This window comes from Magnolia sinica, chromosome 6 (genome assembly GCF_029962835.1).
Source record: "Magnolia sinica isolate HGM2019 chromosome 6, MsV1, whole genome shotgun sequence".
Lineage (NCBI taxonomy): Eukaryota > Viridiplantae > Streptophyta > Magnoliopsida > Magnoliales > Magnoliaceae > Magnolia > Magnolia sinica.
Genome location: NC_080578.1, coordinates 15,512,222 through 15,532,808, shown reverse-complemented (window position 1 = coordinate 15,532,808; position 20,587 = coordinate 15,512,222).

Sequence of the window (20,587 nt, the reverse complement as noted above, 5' to 3'; positions counted from 1 at the left end):
AATTTGGATAGTTGAATTTGTTTTAATTGTCTTTCACGTGTGTAAATTTTAAGTGCAGGTGTATTATACTCTATTTTTTATTGTTATTAGACAGCCAATTAAAAAGGAACACATTTCATTACATGAAAATATACAACATGCTTAAGACTAGTGAGAATATTTTGAATGTTATTTGTGGAATTATAGTTGGCACTTATCAAGGTGTCAAACATCCAAGTATGACCGAGAAGTTTTGAAAGCAAAATATAATAGAGAGAAAAATGGTGTTGAAGCTATTATAAGACAAGTGTATAAGAATAATTTATAGGACAATGGTTCTAAAGCAATTGGCATAATCAACTAAATGTGAGAAAAAATGTAACAATCCTAAATTTGGGTACATTATTAAAAAAACTAAATTAAATATTTAAAGATTTTATTTTAAAATAAAAAATAAAAACAAGTCAATAATTGAGTTGGTAGCGAAATTCTTAGTTGAGAGAGAGGTTTAGGGATCGATTCTTGAAGTGGTAATAATAAATTTTTTATTAAATATCATTAAAAAATTCAAATTCAGGATAAGGGAGGAGAATTTTCTTTAAAAGGGATACGAAGGTTTCTGCATTAAAAAAAAAAAAAAGATAGGAAGCCTAAAGTAAAAGGAAGAGGAAATTCTAAGAAGGCTCGATCAGGTAAATTCTAATCGTTAAATCTTTTTATTATGTTGTTAATTTCTTCTTGATCTATATAATGGATGGCGTGGATCATCCACACCATCATTGTATAGGTGTGTAGAGTCAATTTTAATAAAGTAATGTTTTTATGATTTTGGTCTAATTAGTAATATTTTAGAAATAAATTAAATGGATGGAATCTGATTGTGCTAAGATAGATCTGTACGGATCATATGATCCTTAAGGCCAAAATATATAAGGGCCATAATTTTTATATCAATCTAACAATCAGGTAGGCCACATTAGTCAGATCTAAAAATGTTTAATAAAGGAATCTTAGATTTTTGCGAAGTATTGGTATCACTTGGCGTAGAAGGTCGAGATAGGCCATCAGTGTATGTGTGGTAAGATTCACACCATCCATCTAATGTGTAGAAGCAAAACATGATAATACCTCAAGAATCTGAATAATCTGACCATCCGATGGATCATCCCGATCAAGTAATTATCATTCAATTTTATAATCTTAAAAATGAGAAAAAAAATAGAATATAAATTTTAATTACTTCACTAATTAATGCAAAATTGCAAGTATACCATTCACCCTTTAAGTCATTGTAATACATCATCCCATGGGCGTAAGACTTACCCCAACAAACATTTAAGCCCAAAAACCAAACCAAATCACATAAGAACAGAAGTTGACCCACTAAACAACACATGCAATTGATATGGGTCATCAACACATACTATACTTACATGCCTAAAGGCCCTAAACATAATACATTCATTGTCTGGATCCATCACATTGTTATTCTATCTAATATTGTATTAGATACATGTATTCATGTGTTTGCAGTTAAAAGGTAGAAAAAGGAAATTACAACCTTAGAAAACTCATAGGCAAAAAGCCTGACAAATTATTTACAATTAATGTTCCTATGGACTCCATCTCTACATTATAAAATTCTAGAACTCGACAGTGAATGCGAATGGATGTTTCTTTTATCTAATGTCTAAACAGTTGCATGAAGAAAACTATTCAAATAAACATAGTTCAGAGATAGAGTCGTACCAGCAACAATACTACGACTTCCATCTGATCCTTCAGATTTACTACTTTGCGATGCAAACTTCAAGTGCTTCATTATTGGATATATTTAAATCTGTCCCAAAAGAGAGAGAGAGAGAGAGAGAGAGAGAGAGAGAGAGAACCATGTTTTGGTGATGCTTGTGACATTTTAACCATGGAACCGTACAAACTGGCGGTAGCAAAAGCAGGGGCCTATTGCAATGCACATCTGCCATCAGAACCGTGCATCAGGTGTGCCCATGATGTGTGTATGCCATTCAACCCGAGCATCGGATGTGCCCCGCCATGATGTGTGTATGCCATCCAATCAGGTGTGCCCCACCGTGATGACGGAACGCCCCAAAAAATCAGGCACGTGAATTTGTACTTCTTTGGGCGTTTTCGGTTGATTTCTGCGGTGTGGTCCATCTTATGATTGGATTGGCCTGATTTACAGATATGAAGACAAGGATCGGGGATTACACCTGATGGAGGGTTTGGATGGCATACACGCAGCATGTGGGGCCCACTTTTGCCCAATATTACTGGATCATTCCTCATTTAGAATACAAAAAAGGCCCCTTCTTGATTCGATACGCCTCGGTGGGTACGCCTGGGGGCGTTTTTTTCTACATTTCTTCTACAGGATAGGTAGAAGAGGAGGTTACCTCGGACTAAGTCGGTGGAAGAGAGAGAAGCGAAGAACCGTAGATTTCTGTAGCCCGCGGGAAGGAGCTTCGATTTCAGAGAATGTGAGAGAGGCCGGATCGGGGATTTCCATTTCTCGATTTCGACCCTAGCAGGGGTTTTGTAGTTCGCCAAACCCCCAAACTCGTCTCGCGCCTCCGTTTTGAAATTGGGGAGTTGGTTAGGTGCGACACCGGCCTTACCCAAGACGGTGCGGCCCTAACCGTGGGGCCCACTTTGATATATGAATTATATATCCACCCCGTCCATCCGCTTTTCCAGACCATTTTAGGAATGATTCGAAAAATGAAGCAGATCCAAATCTCAGGTGGACTATACCTTAAGAAACAGTGGTGAATGACTATTAAAAACTTCTGGTGGGCCACAAAAGTTCTGAATCAAGTTGATATTTGTCTCCCTTAATCCAGATTTTTGGGGTTTATCTACAGGTTGGATGGAAAATAAACCTTACATAAACATAAGAGTGAGGCCAAGGAAGTTTTTAATGGTGGATCATTCAATCACCACTGTTTCTTAAAATATGGTCCATCTAAGCTTTTGATCTGCTTCATTTTTTGACTCATAATTTAAAATGATCTGAAAAAAAAAGGATGGACGACGAGGATATACAATACATACATCAAAGAGGTTCCCACGGTAAGAGCTGTACCGTTTTGGGTGAGGCCTCGTATATAATAGTCAGGCAGCGCGTGATGCTTTATACGCGGGCACTTGTAAATCTGTACGCGTTGCGTTAGTTTAACTTACATTTAACTGAAATGTCGTCAAACCCACTTTGCTCATTTTGAGTCCCAAAATCAGATTAGTTGAGCAATCGTAACCTCTATCTGTGAAAACTTGTTCGTTGAAATATGACCATTGGGTATTTTCAATTTTAACCATCCAATAAATGTCCACTAATATGATAGTAATGTTATTAAATAAGTATAATTTTTTATACATTTTTACATTTCAACTGAGACATAATTTGGATAGTTGAATTTGTTTTAATTGTCTTTCACGTGTGTAAATTTTAAGTGCATGTGTATTGTACTCTATTTTTTATTGTTATTAGACAGCCAATTAAAAAGGAACACATTTCATTACATGAAAATATACAACATGCTTAAGACTAGTGAGAATATTTTGAATGTTATTTGTGGAATTATAGTTGGCACTTATCAAGGTGTCAAACATCCAAGTATGACCGAGAAGTTTTGAAAGCAAAATATGATAGAGAAAAACGGTGTTGAAGCTATTATAAGACAAGGGTACAAGAATAATTTATAGGACAATGGTTTTAAAGTAATTGGCATAATCAACTAAATGTGAGAAAAAATGTAACAATCTTAAATTTGGGTACGTTATTAAAAAACTAAATTAAATATTTAAAGATTTTATTTTAAAATAAAAAATAAAAACAAGTCAATAGTTGAATTGGTAGCGAAATTCTTAGTTGAGAGAGAGGTTTAGGGATCGATTCTTGAAGTGGTAATAATAATTTTTTTATTAAATATCATTAAAAAATTCAAATTCAGGATAAGGGAGGAGAATTTTTTTTAAAAGGGATACGAAGGTTTCTGCATTAAAAAAAAAAAAAAGATAGGAAGCCTAAAGTAAAAGGAAGAGGAAATTCTAAGAAGGCTCGATCAGGTAAATTCTAATCGTTAAATCTTTTTATTATGTTGTTAATTTCTTCTTCATCTATATAATGGATGGCGTGGATCATCCACACCATCATTGTATAGGTGTGTAGAGTCAATTTTAATAAAGTAATGTTTTTATGATTTTGATCTAATTAGTAATATTTTATGAATAAATAAAATGGATGGAATCTGATTGTGCTAAGATAGATCTGTACGAATCATATGATCCTTAAGGCCAAAATATATAAGGGCCATAATTTTTATATCAATCTAACAATCAGGTAGGCCACATTAGTCAGATCTAAAAATGTTTAATAAAGGAATCTTAGATTTTTGCGAAGTATTGGTATCACTTGGCGTAGAAGGTCGAGATGGGCCATCAGTGTATGTGTGGTAAGATTCACACCATCCATCTAATGTATAGAAGCAAAACATAATACCTCAAGAATCTGAATAATCTGACCATCCGATGGATCATCCCGATCAAGTAATTATCATTCAAATTTATAATCTTAAAAATGAGAAAAAAAATAGGAAATAAATTTTAATTATTTGATTATTTTGGATCTGGCCACCTAAGATATTAATCAGAGGTGGGCCCCACTATGTAATAAAAACATATGAATAATAATGTTGTTGATATAACTGATAGGATTTCTGAATTCAAACCAATATAATTACCCTGTGGATTCTACACTATCAGACTAAGGTGAGTAACCCAACTTGTCTCATAATTCATTAAAATTAAAATAAATCATTGTGATTGTTTGATTGATTTACTGGTTTGAATATTTTGATATGATAATTGTACGATAAATTTATATGTGAATATTTTAATCGAGACAACTATGCCAAATATGAAAAATATGCATTTACATATCATCCCTCATTCATTGCATTGCATGTATGGTCGATCCTAGGGGCTCTCCCTAGAAGAAATGTCGATCCTAGTAGAGCGTTACCAGATGCGGGCTATGCCCAAGTCTACCGAAAGGTGGAAGCCTACCCAACGGGTGGATGCTGGTTGACGACTTCCAACCCAAGCAGATGGACAATCACCCTATCTGATGCATTTATACCCCATTTTACATCATTGTACATGTATTTTTATATTATTTTAATTGATATGATTATGAACCATGCTGGGTTATATCACTAAGCCTAGCCAGCTTATATTTTTATTGATGGAAAAACCGTACAGATGTGAAAGAGGGTGGGCCGGTGGCTCAAAAATAAAAATATGTGGTTAAGCCAGAAAGGACTTAAGGGACACGTTGCCTTACTTGACAAAAGAAGAAGTTGCAGCCTCAAACTAGTCATGATATTTTTACTTTAATTATATTTAATTTTCTTAAATTGTAAATTAATTCTTTTAAGTTGTTGGACGTGTTTATTTCATTTCATAAGATCTCAATTGAGAGGGTCCTTAGTTATGTTTATGATTAATTATTGGAATAAATGATCGTTTCTTATTTTTTAGATGTTGTTGAGTATGAATGGAATGTAAATCTACGGTAGAGCTAGTAGGGAAATGAATAATTGTATAATTGAATGAAATTAGCACATTCAGTGTACGTGTCATGGGCCGAAACTCGGGTCTGAGGGTGCACACTCTATACTCGAATTTCGGGGCGTGACAAAAAACATCTAGATAATTATCACAAGATCTATAAATAATAAAGGATTTCAATAAAATAAGATGTCTCATACCTTAAATTTATCTTTCAATCATCTTTCATGTTCCTTGACATAAATTGTCCTTTATATTCCTTACCTAACCAATAGCCTAATCTTACATTAGGAGCAGCAATAACTGATTAGTTGTTATCCAAGTCTACACTTGTACACTAGACAATTTCTATTGCAATACAAGCAATACTTCTTCTAAAAATGTGCTTTGTAGCTATTCCATTTAAATATTTCTTTTTTGTTTGCTTTTATGTTTGAAAGTCATTTTTGTACCGAATGCAATAGATAACCCATTCTTAGAGGATGAATTCTACCCTATGATAATCACCATATCATTTTAAACAACATTTTGCAAGTGGCTAAATATGTGATTGGTCTTCTCAGATCTTGATTATATATTGTCAGTTTTGACGTATCTGCCTATTTTGTTGCTCAGGGTCAAAGTTGTTCAGTTGGAATTAATTCAGCCGCAAGTATCACATGTAACTGAATATCAGAGGAAGCAACAGTGTGTATTATTCATCACTAATTAGTATTGAGTTTTTCCCTCTAGAAACTTTACCAATCTGATGATCCTAACCATTCAATTTTGGGGGCTTGTATTCAATTGTGACCCCTCCTGCGAGTTCAGTGCTAGAAAAGCTCTATGAGCATCCATGTAATCCATCCATTTTGCCCACACATTTTAGGACATTAGCCTAAATATAAAATAGATCTAAAGCTTAGGTGAAACATAGTACGTTATAAGCGCAAGGATAACAATGGAATAACGATGCCAACTATTGAATCTTTTTAAGGCCCACTATGATATTTATTTTACATCCAACCTGTTCACAAAGCCACGTAAACTTGAATGAAGGGAAAACCACAAATATCAGCTTCATCTAAAACTTTCATTGCCCTCAAAAAAGATTTCAGTGGAAGGCCTTCAATCCCCACTGTTTCCTGTGGTGTGGTCCACTTGACCTTTGGATCTGCCTCATCTTTGGGATCATATCTAAAATGATCTAGCAAAATGGATGTACGGCATGGATAAAACACATACATCTTGGCGGGACCCACAAGCTTTTCCAATAGTGACCCTACAGGAGGTGTCACAACCGAATCCGAGATCCTGTTCCGGACTTTCCAAAAAATAACATAGTTTTAAAAATCCAAGGGCTAAGATTGCCCGAATTCTGACATGTGGCTTGTATAATGTAGGTCCTATCTGATGATCGGTCTAGGTCAAATTTGCCAAGATCTACTGGTAAATGAAGCAAAAGAAAGTGGGAGCAAATGGGCCAGCCCAGCCCAGCCCAGCCCAGCCCAACCCAGTCCACCTTTCGTTTGACCATGTTTGGGCTTGAGTTCAAGCCCACTAGTTGACTGGGCTGGACTTTAGCTTGCATCTACCTGTGGTCGAAGAAGCAGGCCCATTTTCCATCCTAGCAAGAAGGGATTGAGGAGTCTATTCAGTGTAACACGTGCCAACATGTGTCACGCATGTGAGGTATCAGGATGCTTCATCAGGTAGAGGCACCACAAGCATGCACTGGCCCAAAATCAAGAAAATTGGCGCTGCAGCTATTAAATGTGTCTGGATCCTCTATTTCTAACCGTCCATTCTTTTTAGGCTAGCCTAGTTTTTGGGACCTGGCATGATCACTGTGAACCCACTGGATGAATGGCCCGGATAGGGTACACCTGTGCCATATTGGTATGTCTTTTCAAATCCTCTCTTCAGGCTCTTTTGGCCCAGATCACCATCAGATCTTACACATGGGCCTGATTTTCAGTGAAAATAAAGAGATTGAACCAAGCCCAACACCTTAGCTACCACATCTTTCCATTCGGAGCTGTTGTGAGCCTGGGCCCACACATCGCCGGTGTTAGACATGGACGAAGCTTTGACTGACTTTCAAGCTTGCAATCCAATGATGAATGGCCCATTCACCAGATCAATCATCAAGTGGGCCACCATCATTCATAAAGAATCTCCAATTTAAAGACACTTGCTAATGGTTCCATGGACGTGTAGTTTAAAGACATTCTTTCGATTTGGGTCCTGTTTTAATGATCCAATCCGTTCGTTTTTGGGACACATTGTGGATGGAGGATAAAAACAAGATAAGATAAGATAAAATAAAAACTTAAATTAAATTATTTTCAAATATTTGATCATTTTACTCTTTTCCTTACTATCCTGCGAGCATGACCTTGGCCTTTTCAGCTGTTTAGGGCCAGTGAGGCAGGTATAGACGTGATGAGGCCGCTTACCACCTTTCTCAAGGATAACTACTCTGAAGCCATAGAGCTTCTCTGGAATCTCTACTCCAGAATCTCCATAGAGATTCTAGAAATCTCGAAGAAAAATAAGAAAATAAAAATAAATTCTAATAAATTTAAAAATAAATTAATTGATGATAAAAATGAATTTAGAATCCTTTAAATAGTAATATCAAACCTAGGAAGAAGTTTCATAATCTAAAAACGTGACTTACTATAAATATTAAGCTTATTATTTATATACTCTCATGATTTCTACTAGATTTCATGGTTTTTGGCCAAATATTAAGTATCCAATTTGGCCTTACCTCATTATTCTCCTTAAATTTAAAAGGATTAAAAAGTTATGATCAAACTAAAACTTACTATAAATAGTAAAAATGAAATAAAAATGGAAATTTGACCATTGATCCAATGGAATATGGCAAATCCAGCGTGGGCAACCAAACATAGTAGGTTGATTGGATAAAGTAACTTCTCAGGTGGGCCGGTTTCGACCGAGACGCTCGGGCATGGCTAACCCCAAGACGGGGATATGCATCTTATTACTGGGCTTGCTTTTGTAATAGCGGGGCCCACAGTCTAGTTAATGCAGACTGTTGATCTGATGGGCCCAACCATGGAAGGATCTGCTCCCAAAAGTCTACAATATTTGGAAGATCCCGTCCACCCATCTTCGGCCCATTTGCGGTTGAACATGGACCATTGCTGAGTTATTATTATTTTTAGATGCTTGCAGTCTATGGCAGCCAATCAGACCATTAATTAGCATGCACCAGTGGGCTATCTTCTGTAGATAGGTCACTGACTATGAACAGATTGGACAATCATAGCCTTAGATTAAAGGGATATTTGTTCATTGAATGGAGACGATTGACTATTTATTATTATTATTTTTCAGATTAACGACACATCGGATGCCCAGGATTCTTCCAGTTAGAACATCAGTTCAATGCAATTTTTGGGTAATGACACATCTAAAAATGGGCCCACGATTTTGAATGGTTTATTGGAATAGAATCCGGATCCTTTGCTTGCCACAAGAAGGAAATCCTGCTTTCCTGCATCCCGATTGGTTGATGACATTGTCAGCAATGCTATATTAAATGCAGTGTAATGATGTGGTCCAATTAGATTGCAACAAGTAAAATTTTTCTGGTTGTGCCACGTGGGCTATAAGAGTGCATTCTTATGAAATGTCTCACTCAAAAGTTATTTTCCTACAAAACAGGTTTTTCTTTTTGTCCCAGGCAGAGGATCTAAATTCTTTGTAAGAAAGTTAAAAGGAGTTCACCAATGACTACCTCAATAATTAGATATTTATATTCCGGTGCATAATTAAATAATGCTTTTCCTTACGCGATCTCATTAATTAAGTTTATTTCATTGCATCACTTTTTGTTAGTTTTCTCCAAATTCGATGATGTTAACTTTTTTCATAAATGACAAAATTGCCCCTTCTTATTTAATGCCACCTAATTGTAAATGACAGACTACCCTTGTGCATAAAATGGTATGTATGCCCTCAGCTTGTCCATGATGTAGGACACCCCATAAATCATGCTTTTCCAACTATCATGTAGGCCATTACATGCATTTGGAGGTTTTTGGGTGATTGTTTATAGTTTTCTATGATATGGCCTACTTAATAATAGGATAGGCTTAGTTTCCACATGATGAATGCTCTCTTAATACATGGATCAGCTAACATACATATGGTGAGGTGAGTCATGAGGGCCCTGTTTGGCCATGTATTAGAAATAATTTGACAAGTACCGTAGAATGTATATGAATTGGAATCACCCAATTGTATTCGGCAGCATATGACTGGAGTGCACTTGAATTCAAGTGAATGAGCCTGATGGCTTATATTTGAAATGAATCAGTGGAGAGAGCTATGGTTTGAGAATAGTTGGTAACCATAATCTATATGAAATGGAATTATACGTTTTTGCCGGGCTTTCAAGAAGAATGCTTTTATTTTATTTGATATGAATTGGATTCCAATTCAAATCAAACATTGGGTTCCAATTCACATCAAATACACTCTTTTAAACATGCAAATTATCACCTACAACACGCTCCCAAACATCCCAAGGCTAATTAAGCTATCTAGTGGGCACCATGCTCGTTGTAAATATGGATCCATTGGATTTTTCGAAATCATGGGAAGATGTTATTAAGGTCCTGTTTGGATACCAACAAATAAGTTACTTTTTAACTTATCTTTTAATACTTAAGAAACTTTTTTCTCGTATGTTAATTTGGTAAGCATTATTGCAAAAATAACTTTTGTGCCAAAAGCTACTTATTTTAATAAGTAATTTTGTTTAGTTTTTTAACTTATGACTTATCCGCTTCTCTCTCACGACATATGTTAAAAAAGGCTCTCCCTCACCATCCATATCAAAGGAAGTCCCACGTGGTGCACTATTCACTTTGAAGGTAGGGCTACAAGGTGGACGGTCCATATAAAAGGTGGGCCCCACATAATGGATGACTCCATATTAATGTGAGCCCACATATAGATGGTCCATATCAAAGGTTAGGCCCTAACGATAAAAAGCCCACATTCAAAGCGGGTTGGTATATATGATGGATGACCCACTTCAAAGGTGGGGCCTACATGATGGATGGTCCACATCAAAAGTGGGCTCTACATGATGAGCACTGAACATTGAAGCTAGGCCCCATATGATGGATGACCGATATTGAGGTGGTCCCACATGATGAGTGATCCACATCAAAGGCCAACTCTAATTATGAGTGACCCATATCCAAGGTGGGCCCTACATGATGGATGGCCCATATCAAAGGTGGGGTCCATATGATGGACGGTCCACATCAAAGGTGGGCTCCACATGATAGGCAGTGGATATTGAAGGTCGGCCCCACATGATGGAAAATAACATTGATGGTGGGCCCCACTTGATGGATGACCAACATTAAGGTGGGCCTACATAATGAGTGGTGCACATTCAAGGTTGGGCCATAGTAATGAATGACCCACATCCAAAGTGGGCCCCATATGATGAACGGTCCACATCAAAAGTGGGGCTCACACAAATGAAAGGCCCGCATTAAAGGTTGGCTCCACATAATGGATGGCGGATGTGAGGAGGACCAGGCTCAAGAGATAATTACTTATGATGTTGGAAACTAAACATACCTTTTTACTTTTTGGTTGATGAGTATGTTGGTTACTAAATATATTTACCGGCTGAATAATTAAAACTAAAATAAGCTATACGATATAATTAGTAGCTTATCCAAAGTAACATCAATCCAAGCACCCCCTAAATATGCATTTGTACTGTTTTTTTCTTTCTTTCTTTCTTTTTATATATATATATATATTCAGCTTGCCACCCACAAATGTCAATGGGCGTTACATGAGTGAGATCCAAGCTGGCTCCCATATCCTCTATGACTTCTTGGCCCAATCACCAGGCCAGTTTATTAGTTAGGTGGCCCACGCATTTAAACACAGACATTGACAGACAAAGAAATTGCTGACCGTCCATATTTAATATACACGTGTGGCCTGATTACTTTTTGGCCAGGTCACGTTCGTGGTGGACCGCAAGTGATGAAGGACACGTCATGTACATGCATGTATTAGCACATGTAGTACAAAATCCAACCATCTCATGCGATTTAGTGATACCAAGATCATAGTTTTCATAATACAGTAAAGACAGGTGATTGGTGCTATGGATATTTATTTGGATTGGTGAACAGGCATTCATTATCTGTAAATACAGTGTACGTGTATGAAATCCAGACCTTTCATCTCTCGGCCGTACCTACTGATCAAAGTTCAGTTGAGGATTACAGAAGACGACCGGCCAGGGAAAGTTCCAACTAACGGTCAACGTCTATAGTAAAGGTATAGGACATGAATGATCCTTATTTGTTGCATGTGTTCTGCATTAGTCGTGCACGTGTGTCAGCTATGCTAGGCCGGATGCAACTCGATTCAAATTAAATTTCTTTTGACCCCAAGCACAGAGAGACCAATTAAAATCAGAGCGGTGAAGATTGACCGTCTGTCTAGTCACCAATTATACGAGACCAAGTGATTCACGTAGGAAAGGATTTATTCTTCAAATGGATTTTTTTTTTTTTCTTGATTTTTGATAAGAAGAATTTTAATATTCACATGATTACAACTGCATTTCAACGATGGAACAATAGATAAAGAAGATATAATGAGAGAAAAGCTGAAATTATTTTTTATTAATGATATTATAATATATGCACTCACAATCAGCCTGAGGAATGACGATTCGTTCATCCCCCGACGTATACTGACTTTCATAGCAGGACGGTCGTGAAGTGCGGGGTAATCATCTATTTGTTATTCAATAAAAAATTGGGCTTCGTAGTAAGCAAGGAATGGAGGATAGATCTTCAACAATATGTTTGTCACTCAGTTAAACTCCAATTTTGTAGAGATATGGCCGGTGAGTTCTAATCTATTTGAGGACTTGGTAGAAACCAAGCACATATTTAAACAATCATGATTCGACTATCTATTTATTGTCTAGTGTGAACCAAACTTTATAGCAAGATAGCCAAGAGAATCACCTAGCACATACCAGGAAAGTCCCACAACTTTTCGTTCAAAACTTAACAATCTTTCTTTTGATCTAGCGGAATGCCATGAATGAAAGGTGAATAGATAAATTAAGAATAAAAACTATGATCCCATTCTATGAGCAGCATTGCTGTACTAGTGAGCAATGAAGAGCTAAACTTGAGAGGCATTGGCCTTGAGTGGCCCACCTGAATCACGTGTGCACCTGATTTTAGGCTCAGTGCCTAAATATTGATATAACATTTAATAGATAGAAGTGGATTTATATAATCACCACGATGGTCCCTATAAGGATCATGGGTGGACATATTTGCTGCTATTTCCTTTGGTGTGGTTCACCTGAATCACAAATCTAATGGTTGGAGTAGATCTCACAAGCACATTAAAAAACCATTTTTTCCTTGTTAAACGCATTCGAGTGATTTTTTAAGCATTCATTGAGCTCATGCCAAACCCTATCCAAGCATTCTAGGCTTAGCTTAGGTTGGACTATTTTGTCTCATCATAGGCTTGGGCCGAATCTGGGCTTAGCCTGAACAAAGTGAGCCAAACTTGGATAGAGCTCAGCTCAACCCTAACCTAGATTGTTGAAAATCAATGGTGGTGTGCATGTGCGTATTGCCATTTTTTCCTTATTGAATGCATTCAGGTGATTTTTTAAAACATTCATCTGGCTCAAGCTAGGCCCTATCTAAGCATTCTAAGCCGAGCTTAGGTCGGACTATTTTGGCTCATTATAGGCTTGGGTCGAAGCCAGGCTTAGTTTGAAGAATGCAAGTTGAGCTTGGATAAGGCTTAGCCTGACTCTAACCAAGATTGTTGACACCCTTAGCTGAAATAGACCAATTAAGACCAGATTTGTGCAGATCGACCATTTTTCCAACCACTACTTATAAAAGAATCAAACGATTTGGGAAGGGGAGGTTTCGTCTTCCTCATAAGTTTTTTTTTTTTTTCCTTTAAAGAAAAGACTTTCAATTAAGCACATAATAGCTAATACCATTTAACAATAGGTCAACATGTATTAAAAGTAACAACAATGACAAAACTAATAATATAAATATTGTTTATATGCGTAACTATAATTGACTGAAAGGTAAAAAAAAATAAAAGGACAACTAATGGTAGTTCATTCATTTCCTGGTAAGATACTTGGTTTTGTAGGATGATCGTCAGGCACGAAGGCTGGTTTGCCTGCTTAGCTAGCTTCGTAAGCAAGATGATCGTTGGGAATGATAACCCATTCGTTACACGACTAGGTTTCGTTGAGCAAGACAATTGTGGTTCGCGGGAATGGTCATCTATTCGTCACTTAGTTGCCTTGATGGCAAGGTGGTCGTCAGGGGATATTGCCTATTTATTACGCCAGATTGGGTTCCATTGCAAGACAACCGATGGCCAGTGAATATTTGACTATCAGTTGGGCTTCGAGGTGAGATGGTCACTAAACAACAATCTCTTTCTTACCTTGCATGACTGAGCTTCAAGGGTGAGACAGTCATGATTAGACGATCAAATATTTGTTACTTAGCCATATACTTCGTGGTTGAGAAAGTTAGCGGGATGACAATATGTTCGTTGCTTGGAACCAAACTTTGTGAGCAAGATAGTCACAGGATGATTATCTGTTGTTACTTGGGACCTCACTCCGTATGCAAGTTTGTCAAGATTTGACAACTTGTTCAATGTTCAAATTAAACTCCATAGCGAGACAATCAAGATTACCGGTAGTTTGTTCATTACTTAGGTTGAACCTCGTGATGAGATGATCTACGAAATCTCTAAGCACGTAAGCAAGAGGGCCCTACCAGTGTTTCGTTTGAAACTTGGAGATCTTCTTAGAGGTCCGGTGGTATGAACGCGGATATAGGGTGGTAAGCTAACTAATTATAATCTAATCGATCAGGATAGGTTTGCATCATTACACTGGTTGACAATGGAGGAGTTAGATTGTAAAAACTAATATAAGTGCACATGGAGGATGAATGATAGGTAGTGTTGCGTAGAAAAAAATAGTGTTGTGTTGGAGTGGCGTGCGCCCTGAGCTCATTCTTTATTGAATTTATAATGATGTAAGCCGGTGGCTGAAGAATCATATCTAGAATATCTCTACGTTCTCCTTTTGAATTAATTGAGTAATTAGCAAATGTGGTCAATTATAATTCTAACTAAATATAGGTCTTTCTCATCTTTATACAGTCAACCAATTATTTAAAATATTATATTTATGTATTAAGAATAATTTTCCTAATCTTTGCATTTTCAACCAATTGTTAACTAAGCCTATTCAATTATGTTTGGCCAAATGTGGCTGAGCATATCATAACCAATTAGCTATTCCATTGCTCACTCTCTTATGCCATTATAGAAGTAATGGCAGCTCATGTTTCACCATGTCTATTTGTCAGTTGGGTGCTTTTGGCTTAGCATTATCTGGGTGATTTTCTTCTCTTGCGGGTTGTAACTTGTATTGGCTACAAGGATCTCACCTTGATTTTCTGTACAGTGGTGCTACCACATGTCAGCCTATTAGCCGTCAAATCTGACAATGTCAGGTCCAGTGTAACCCAGAATCGTTGATGTATTTCTCTTTCTACCATTTGTTAACGTTGTGGCTCTCTATTTAAAGGATGAGGATCTTTTCATCTTAGAGATTTTTTATTTTTATTTTTTTTTCGTCCATGGACCATTCACAATAGAACAATAGGATCACGGCACAATGGGCCCTACTACACTCAAAACATGCACGAAAGATACGTCCAATCTTTGGGCCCACCACTCTTCACTACATTGTTGAATTACTTGCTACTCCGGCAGAATGTGATTCATATGCATGCATCCAAAAAAAATGTACAAACGTACAAGCATGCATGTTTATTGTTTACCTGAATCACAAGCATGCAATGGAGAGCTAAACTTGAGAGGCATTGGCCTTGAGTGGCCCACCTGAATCATATATGCACCTGATTTTTGGGCTCTATGCCTAAATATTGGTATGACATTTAATGGATAAGAGTGGATTTATATAATCACCACGATGGTCCCTATAAGAATTATGGGTGGACATATTTGCAGCTATTTCCTTTGGTGTGGTTCACCTGAATCACAAATCTAATGGTTGGAGTAGATCTCACAAGCACATCACTGTGGGCTCCACAAAAAAAATCAATGGTGGTGCACATGTGCGTGTTGCCATTTTTTACTTGTTAAATGCATTCGAGTGATTTTTTAAGCATTCATCGAGCTCAACCCAGGCCCTATCTAAGCATTCTAGGCTTAGCTTAGGTTGGACTATTTTGTCTCATCATAGGCTTTGGCCGAATTTGGGCTTAGTCTGAACAAAGTAGGCCGAAGTTGGATAGAGCTCAGCTCAACCCTAACCCAGATTGTTGAAAATCAATGGTGGTGTGCATGTGCGTGTTGCTAATTTTTCCTTATTGAATGCATTCGAGTGATTTTTTAAAACATTCATCTAGCTCAAGCTAGGCCCTATCTAAGCATTCTAAGCTGAGCTTAGGTTGGACTATTTTGGCTCATTATAGGCTCGGGCTGAAGCCAAGCTTAGTTTGAACAATGCAAGTCAAGCTTGCATAAAGCTTAGCCCAACTCTAACCAAGGCTGTTGACACCCTTAGCTAAAATAGATAAATTAAGACTAGATCTGTGCAGATCGACCATTTTTCTAACCACTAATTATAAAAGAATCAGACGATTTGGGAAGGGGAGGGTTCGTCCTCATAAGTTCTTTTTTTTTTTTTTTCCCCTGTAAAGAAAAGACTTTCAATTAAGCATATAATAGCTAATACCATTTAACAATAGGTCAACATGTATTAAAAGTAACAACAATGACAAAGTTGATAATATAAATATTGTTTATATGCATAACTATAATTGACTGAAAGGTAAATAAAAATAAAAGGACAACTAACGGTAGTTCATTCATTTCCTGGTAAGATACTTGGCTTCGTAGGATGATTGTCGACGGGCACGAAGACTGGTTAGCCTGCTTAGCTAGTTTCGTAAGCAAGACGATCGTTGGGAATGACAACCCATTCGTTGCGTCACTAGGTTTCGTTAAGCGAGACAATTGTGGTTCGCGGGAATGGCCATCTGTTCGTCATTAGTTGCCTTGATGGCAAGGTGGTCGTTGGGGGCTATTGCCTATTTATTATGCCTGATCGGCTTCCATTGCCAGACGACCGATGGCGAGTGAATATTTGACTATCAGTTGGGCTTCGATGTGAGATGGTCACTAAACGACAATCTGTTTGTCACCTTGCATGACTGAGCTTCAAGGGTGAGACAGTCATGATTAGACGATCAACTATTTGTTACTTAGCCATATACTTTGTGGTTGAGAATGTCAGTGGGATGACAATATGTTCGTCGCTTGGAACCAAACTTTGAAAGCAAGATAGTCGCAGGACGATTATCTGTTGTTACTTGGGACCTCACTCCGTATGCAAGTTTGTCAAGATTTGACAACTTGTTCGATGTTCAAATTAAACTCCGTAGCGAGACAATCAAGATTACCAGTAGTTTGTTCATTACTTACGTTGAACCTCGTGATGAGATGATCTATGAAATCTCTAAGCAAGTAAGGAAGAGGCCTTACTAGCGTTTCGTTTGAAACTTAGAGATCTTCTTAGAGGTCCGTTGGTGTGAATGTGGATATAGGGTGGCAAGCTAACTAATTATAATCTAATCAATCAGGGTAGGTTTGCATCATTACTCTGGTTGACAATGATATACTTAGAGGTTCGGTAGTGTGAACGTGGATATAGGGTGGTAAGCTAACTAATTATAATCTAATCGATCAGGGTAGGTTTGCATTATTATGCTAGTTGACAATGGAGGAGTTAGATTGTAAAAACTAATATAAGTGTACATGGAGGATGAAAGATAGTGTTGTGTTAAAAAATCAGTATTATGTTGGAGTGGCATGGGTCCTGAGCTCTTCATTCTTCGTTTAATTTGTAATGATATAAGGCGATTGCTAAATACTTATATTTAGAATATCTCCACGATCTCCTTTTGAATTAATTGACTAATTAACAAATATGGTCAATTATAATTCCAACTAAATATAAGTCTTTATCATCTTTATACAGTCAACCAATTATCTAAAACATTATATTTAGGTATTAAGAATAACTTCCCTAATCTTCGCATTTTCAACCAATTGTTAACTAAACCTATTCAATTATGTTAGGCCGAATGTGGCTGAGCATATCATACCCAATTGGCTATTCCATTGCTCACTCTCTTATGCCATTATAGAAGTAATGGCCACTCATGTTTCACCAAGTCTATTTGTCAGTTGGGTGCTTTTGGCTTAGCATCATCCGGGTGATTTTGTTCTCTTGCGGGTTGTAACTTGTATTTGCTACAAGGATCTCGCCTTCATTTTCTGTACAGTGCTGCTACCACCTGTCAGCCTATTAGCCGTCAGATCTGATAATGTCAGGTCCAGTGTAACCCAGAATCGTTGATGTATTTCTCTTTCCACCGTTTGTTAACGTTGTGGCTCTCTATTTAAAGGATGAGGATCTTTTTTATTTTTATTTTTTCCCCGTGCATGGACCATTCACAGTAGAACAATAGGATCACGGCACAATGGGCCCTAACTACACTCAAAACATGCACGAAAGATACGTCCAATCTTTGGGCCCACCACTCTTCACTACATTGTTGAATTACTTGCTACTCCGGCAGGATGTGATGGTTCATATGCATGCATCCAAAAAAAAATGTACAAACGTACAAGCATGCGTGTTTATTGTTTACCCAAGTGACCCACTGACTGATTTGACGAACCTAACCTGTGATAAATGAACATTTGTTTATTGAAGCCGCACTGCTTACTATTTTTCATTTAACTGTCCATTTTATCTTCCATAATCAGCTAGTTAGGACATCATATCAGTGCAATTAATGGACGGTTTAGATCTCATCGAAGGAAAGGCCCATGTTCTGGACGGCTTAGTTGAGTTACATATACGCCACGTTTCACAGTTCCGCAGTGCGTGGGGTCCCATCAGTTAAGCCAATGGGAAAGCGCGAACTACCTCAGTACGAGCCTTGAATGACCGAACAGACATTCCGTGAAGAGAATCGAGACACGCAAAACAAGCGAGTTATGGAGCGGATGGATTTCTTTATTGCTTTAAATGCTGTTATACTCACGCAGGACGAGGTCTGAATACAAGTGGCATAACTTTTCTAATCCAAACCATTCAAATGTGGGCCCATATTTAATGGTTAATAAGAAAAAAAAAAGGAATTGTTGATCCTGACTTTAGGATTTGTAATCGTTGAATGGACAGTTGAACGGAGAATCATCAACAGTCTAGATACAAAAGAAATAAGCGCTGATTAATCAGAGGCTAGGATCCTCTAATCGGTCTGAAACAGCACCAGGGCCTGCATTTGGATGGTTTGGGTTAAGGTACAAACATTCCGAGTGTGAACGTGTGTGGATAACCGTACTCCGCCAGTGCACCAAATGAAGCTTGAAAATGTATGTGCGGGACAGGAGACGGTTGCATGCCTCACGGCAGCCCCGGGAACGGATTGCCTGTGACCCCGCCGGAGCTGTGTGGGGTCCATAGAGATGTTCGTGACAAATCCACTCCATCCATATGTTTTGAAAGATCATAATAAGACTGGATTCTAAAAATCAGGCAGATCAAAAACTCCCGTGGGCTATACCATACGAAACAGCGGGGATTAAATCGCTGCCGATGATATAAGTTTTGTATCAGTATGATATTTGTTCGTACATTTGATCTGAATGATAATAATCCTATGAACGGTTTGGATTCCATATAAACATCCTGATCAGCTCCAGAAGGTTTCAATGGTGGACATTGCTGTTCCTACTGTTTTGTTGGTGTGGCCCACCTAAATTTTTTTGTATGCCTGATTTTTGGCATTATATACTATTATGATCTTTAAAAACATATAGACGGAGTGGATTTGTCACAGACATCTATGTGGACTCCACACAACCCCGGGCACAGAGATGTCTCTGTGCCAGGGGTCACAAGCAAGGCAATCCGCTCTCGGCAGCCCCTGTCCAGTCTCCACCAGCAATTTTAACGCAGCACACGTGCCAAAGTGGTAAGTATGTGGGGGCATCTGAGCCCTGCATAAGATAACCATAGGAGAAAACCATTCTGGTCAGCTCATGAGGTGGGCCACTCCCAAAAGAAAAGAATGGTCAGTTCAAAAATACATGAAACGGTATGGACACGTGGTCGCCTGATTATCTTCACAGCGGGGGGCGTCGCTCAGTTTTCCCACTCGCCACGGTTGGTACGTGTGAGGTTAGCAAATCTCGGACGCGGATTAGGTGGTGTTGCCAACACAACCCCCCCAGATGGATAATGATTCCCTTCCTCCCTAAAAACGGGCTTTCTTTATCTTAATCAAGTCCAACAGTGTTCGGCTGAGAGAAGGCAGCGCGAATTCTAGAGAGAGATATATCATCCAAGCGGGTTTGCCTGTCAGTTTGGTTATGATCAAACGGTGCCTAAGGCTAACGTAAGCCCTTTCGGGTCATTATACGTCCAGGGAAGATACCCGTTGGAGAAGGATCAGTAAAATCTGGAGTTCGAGAAATCTCAGCAGGATTAGCAACACCCGCTCTGCCAGTTTGTCTCTTTCAGGTTCTTAGGTGCTCCAAATGAAATGTTAATAAGGTCACTCCAACATGATGAAATGAAAATACAAATATCAACATGATCCAAAACTTTTGTGACCATTTAAGAAGTTTTTAATGGTGAGCATCCAATCACTCCTGTTTCCTATGATGCGGTCCACTTGAGCTTTAGATTTTTTTCATTTTTTTTTTTTTTTGAAAAGAACAGTGGGGATATAAAACACGTACATCACGTTGGCCTTAGAGCATCAACGTATGGACGCACTACTGCTGGGTTGGTGTTGGCAACACCACCTAACTGGGGTCCAGC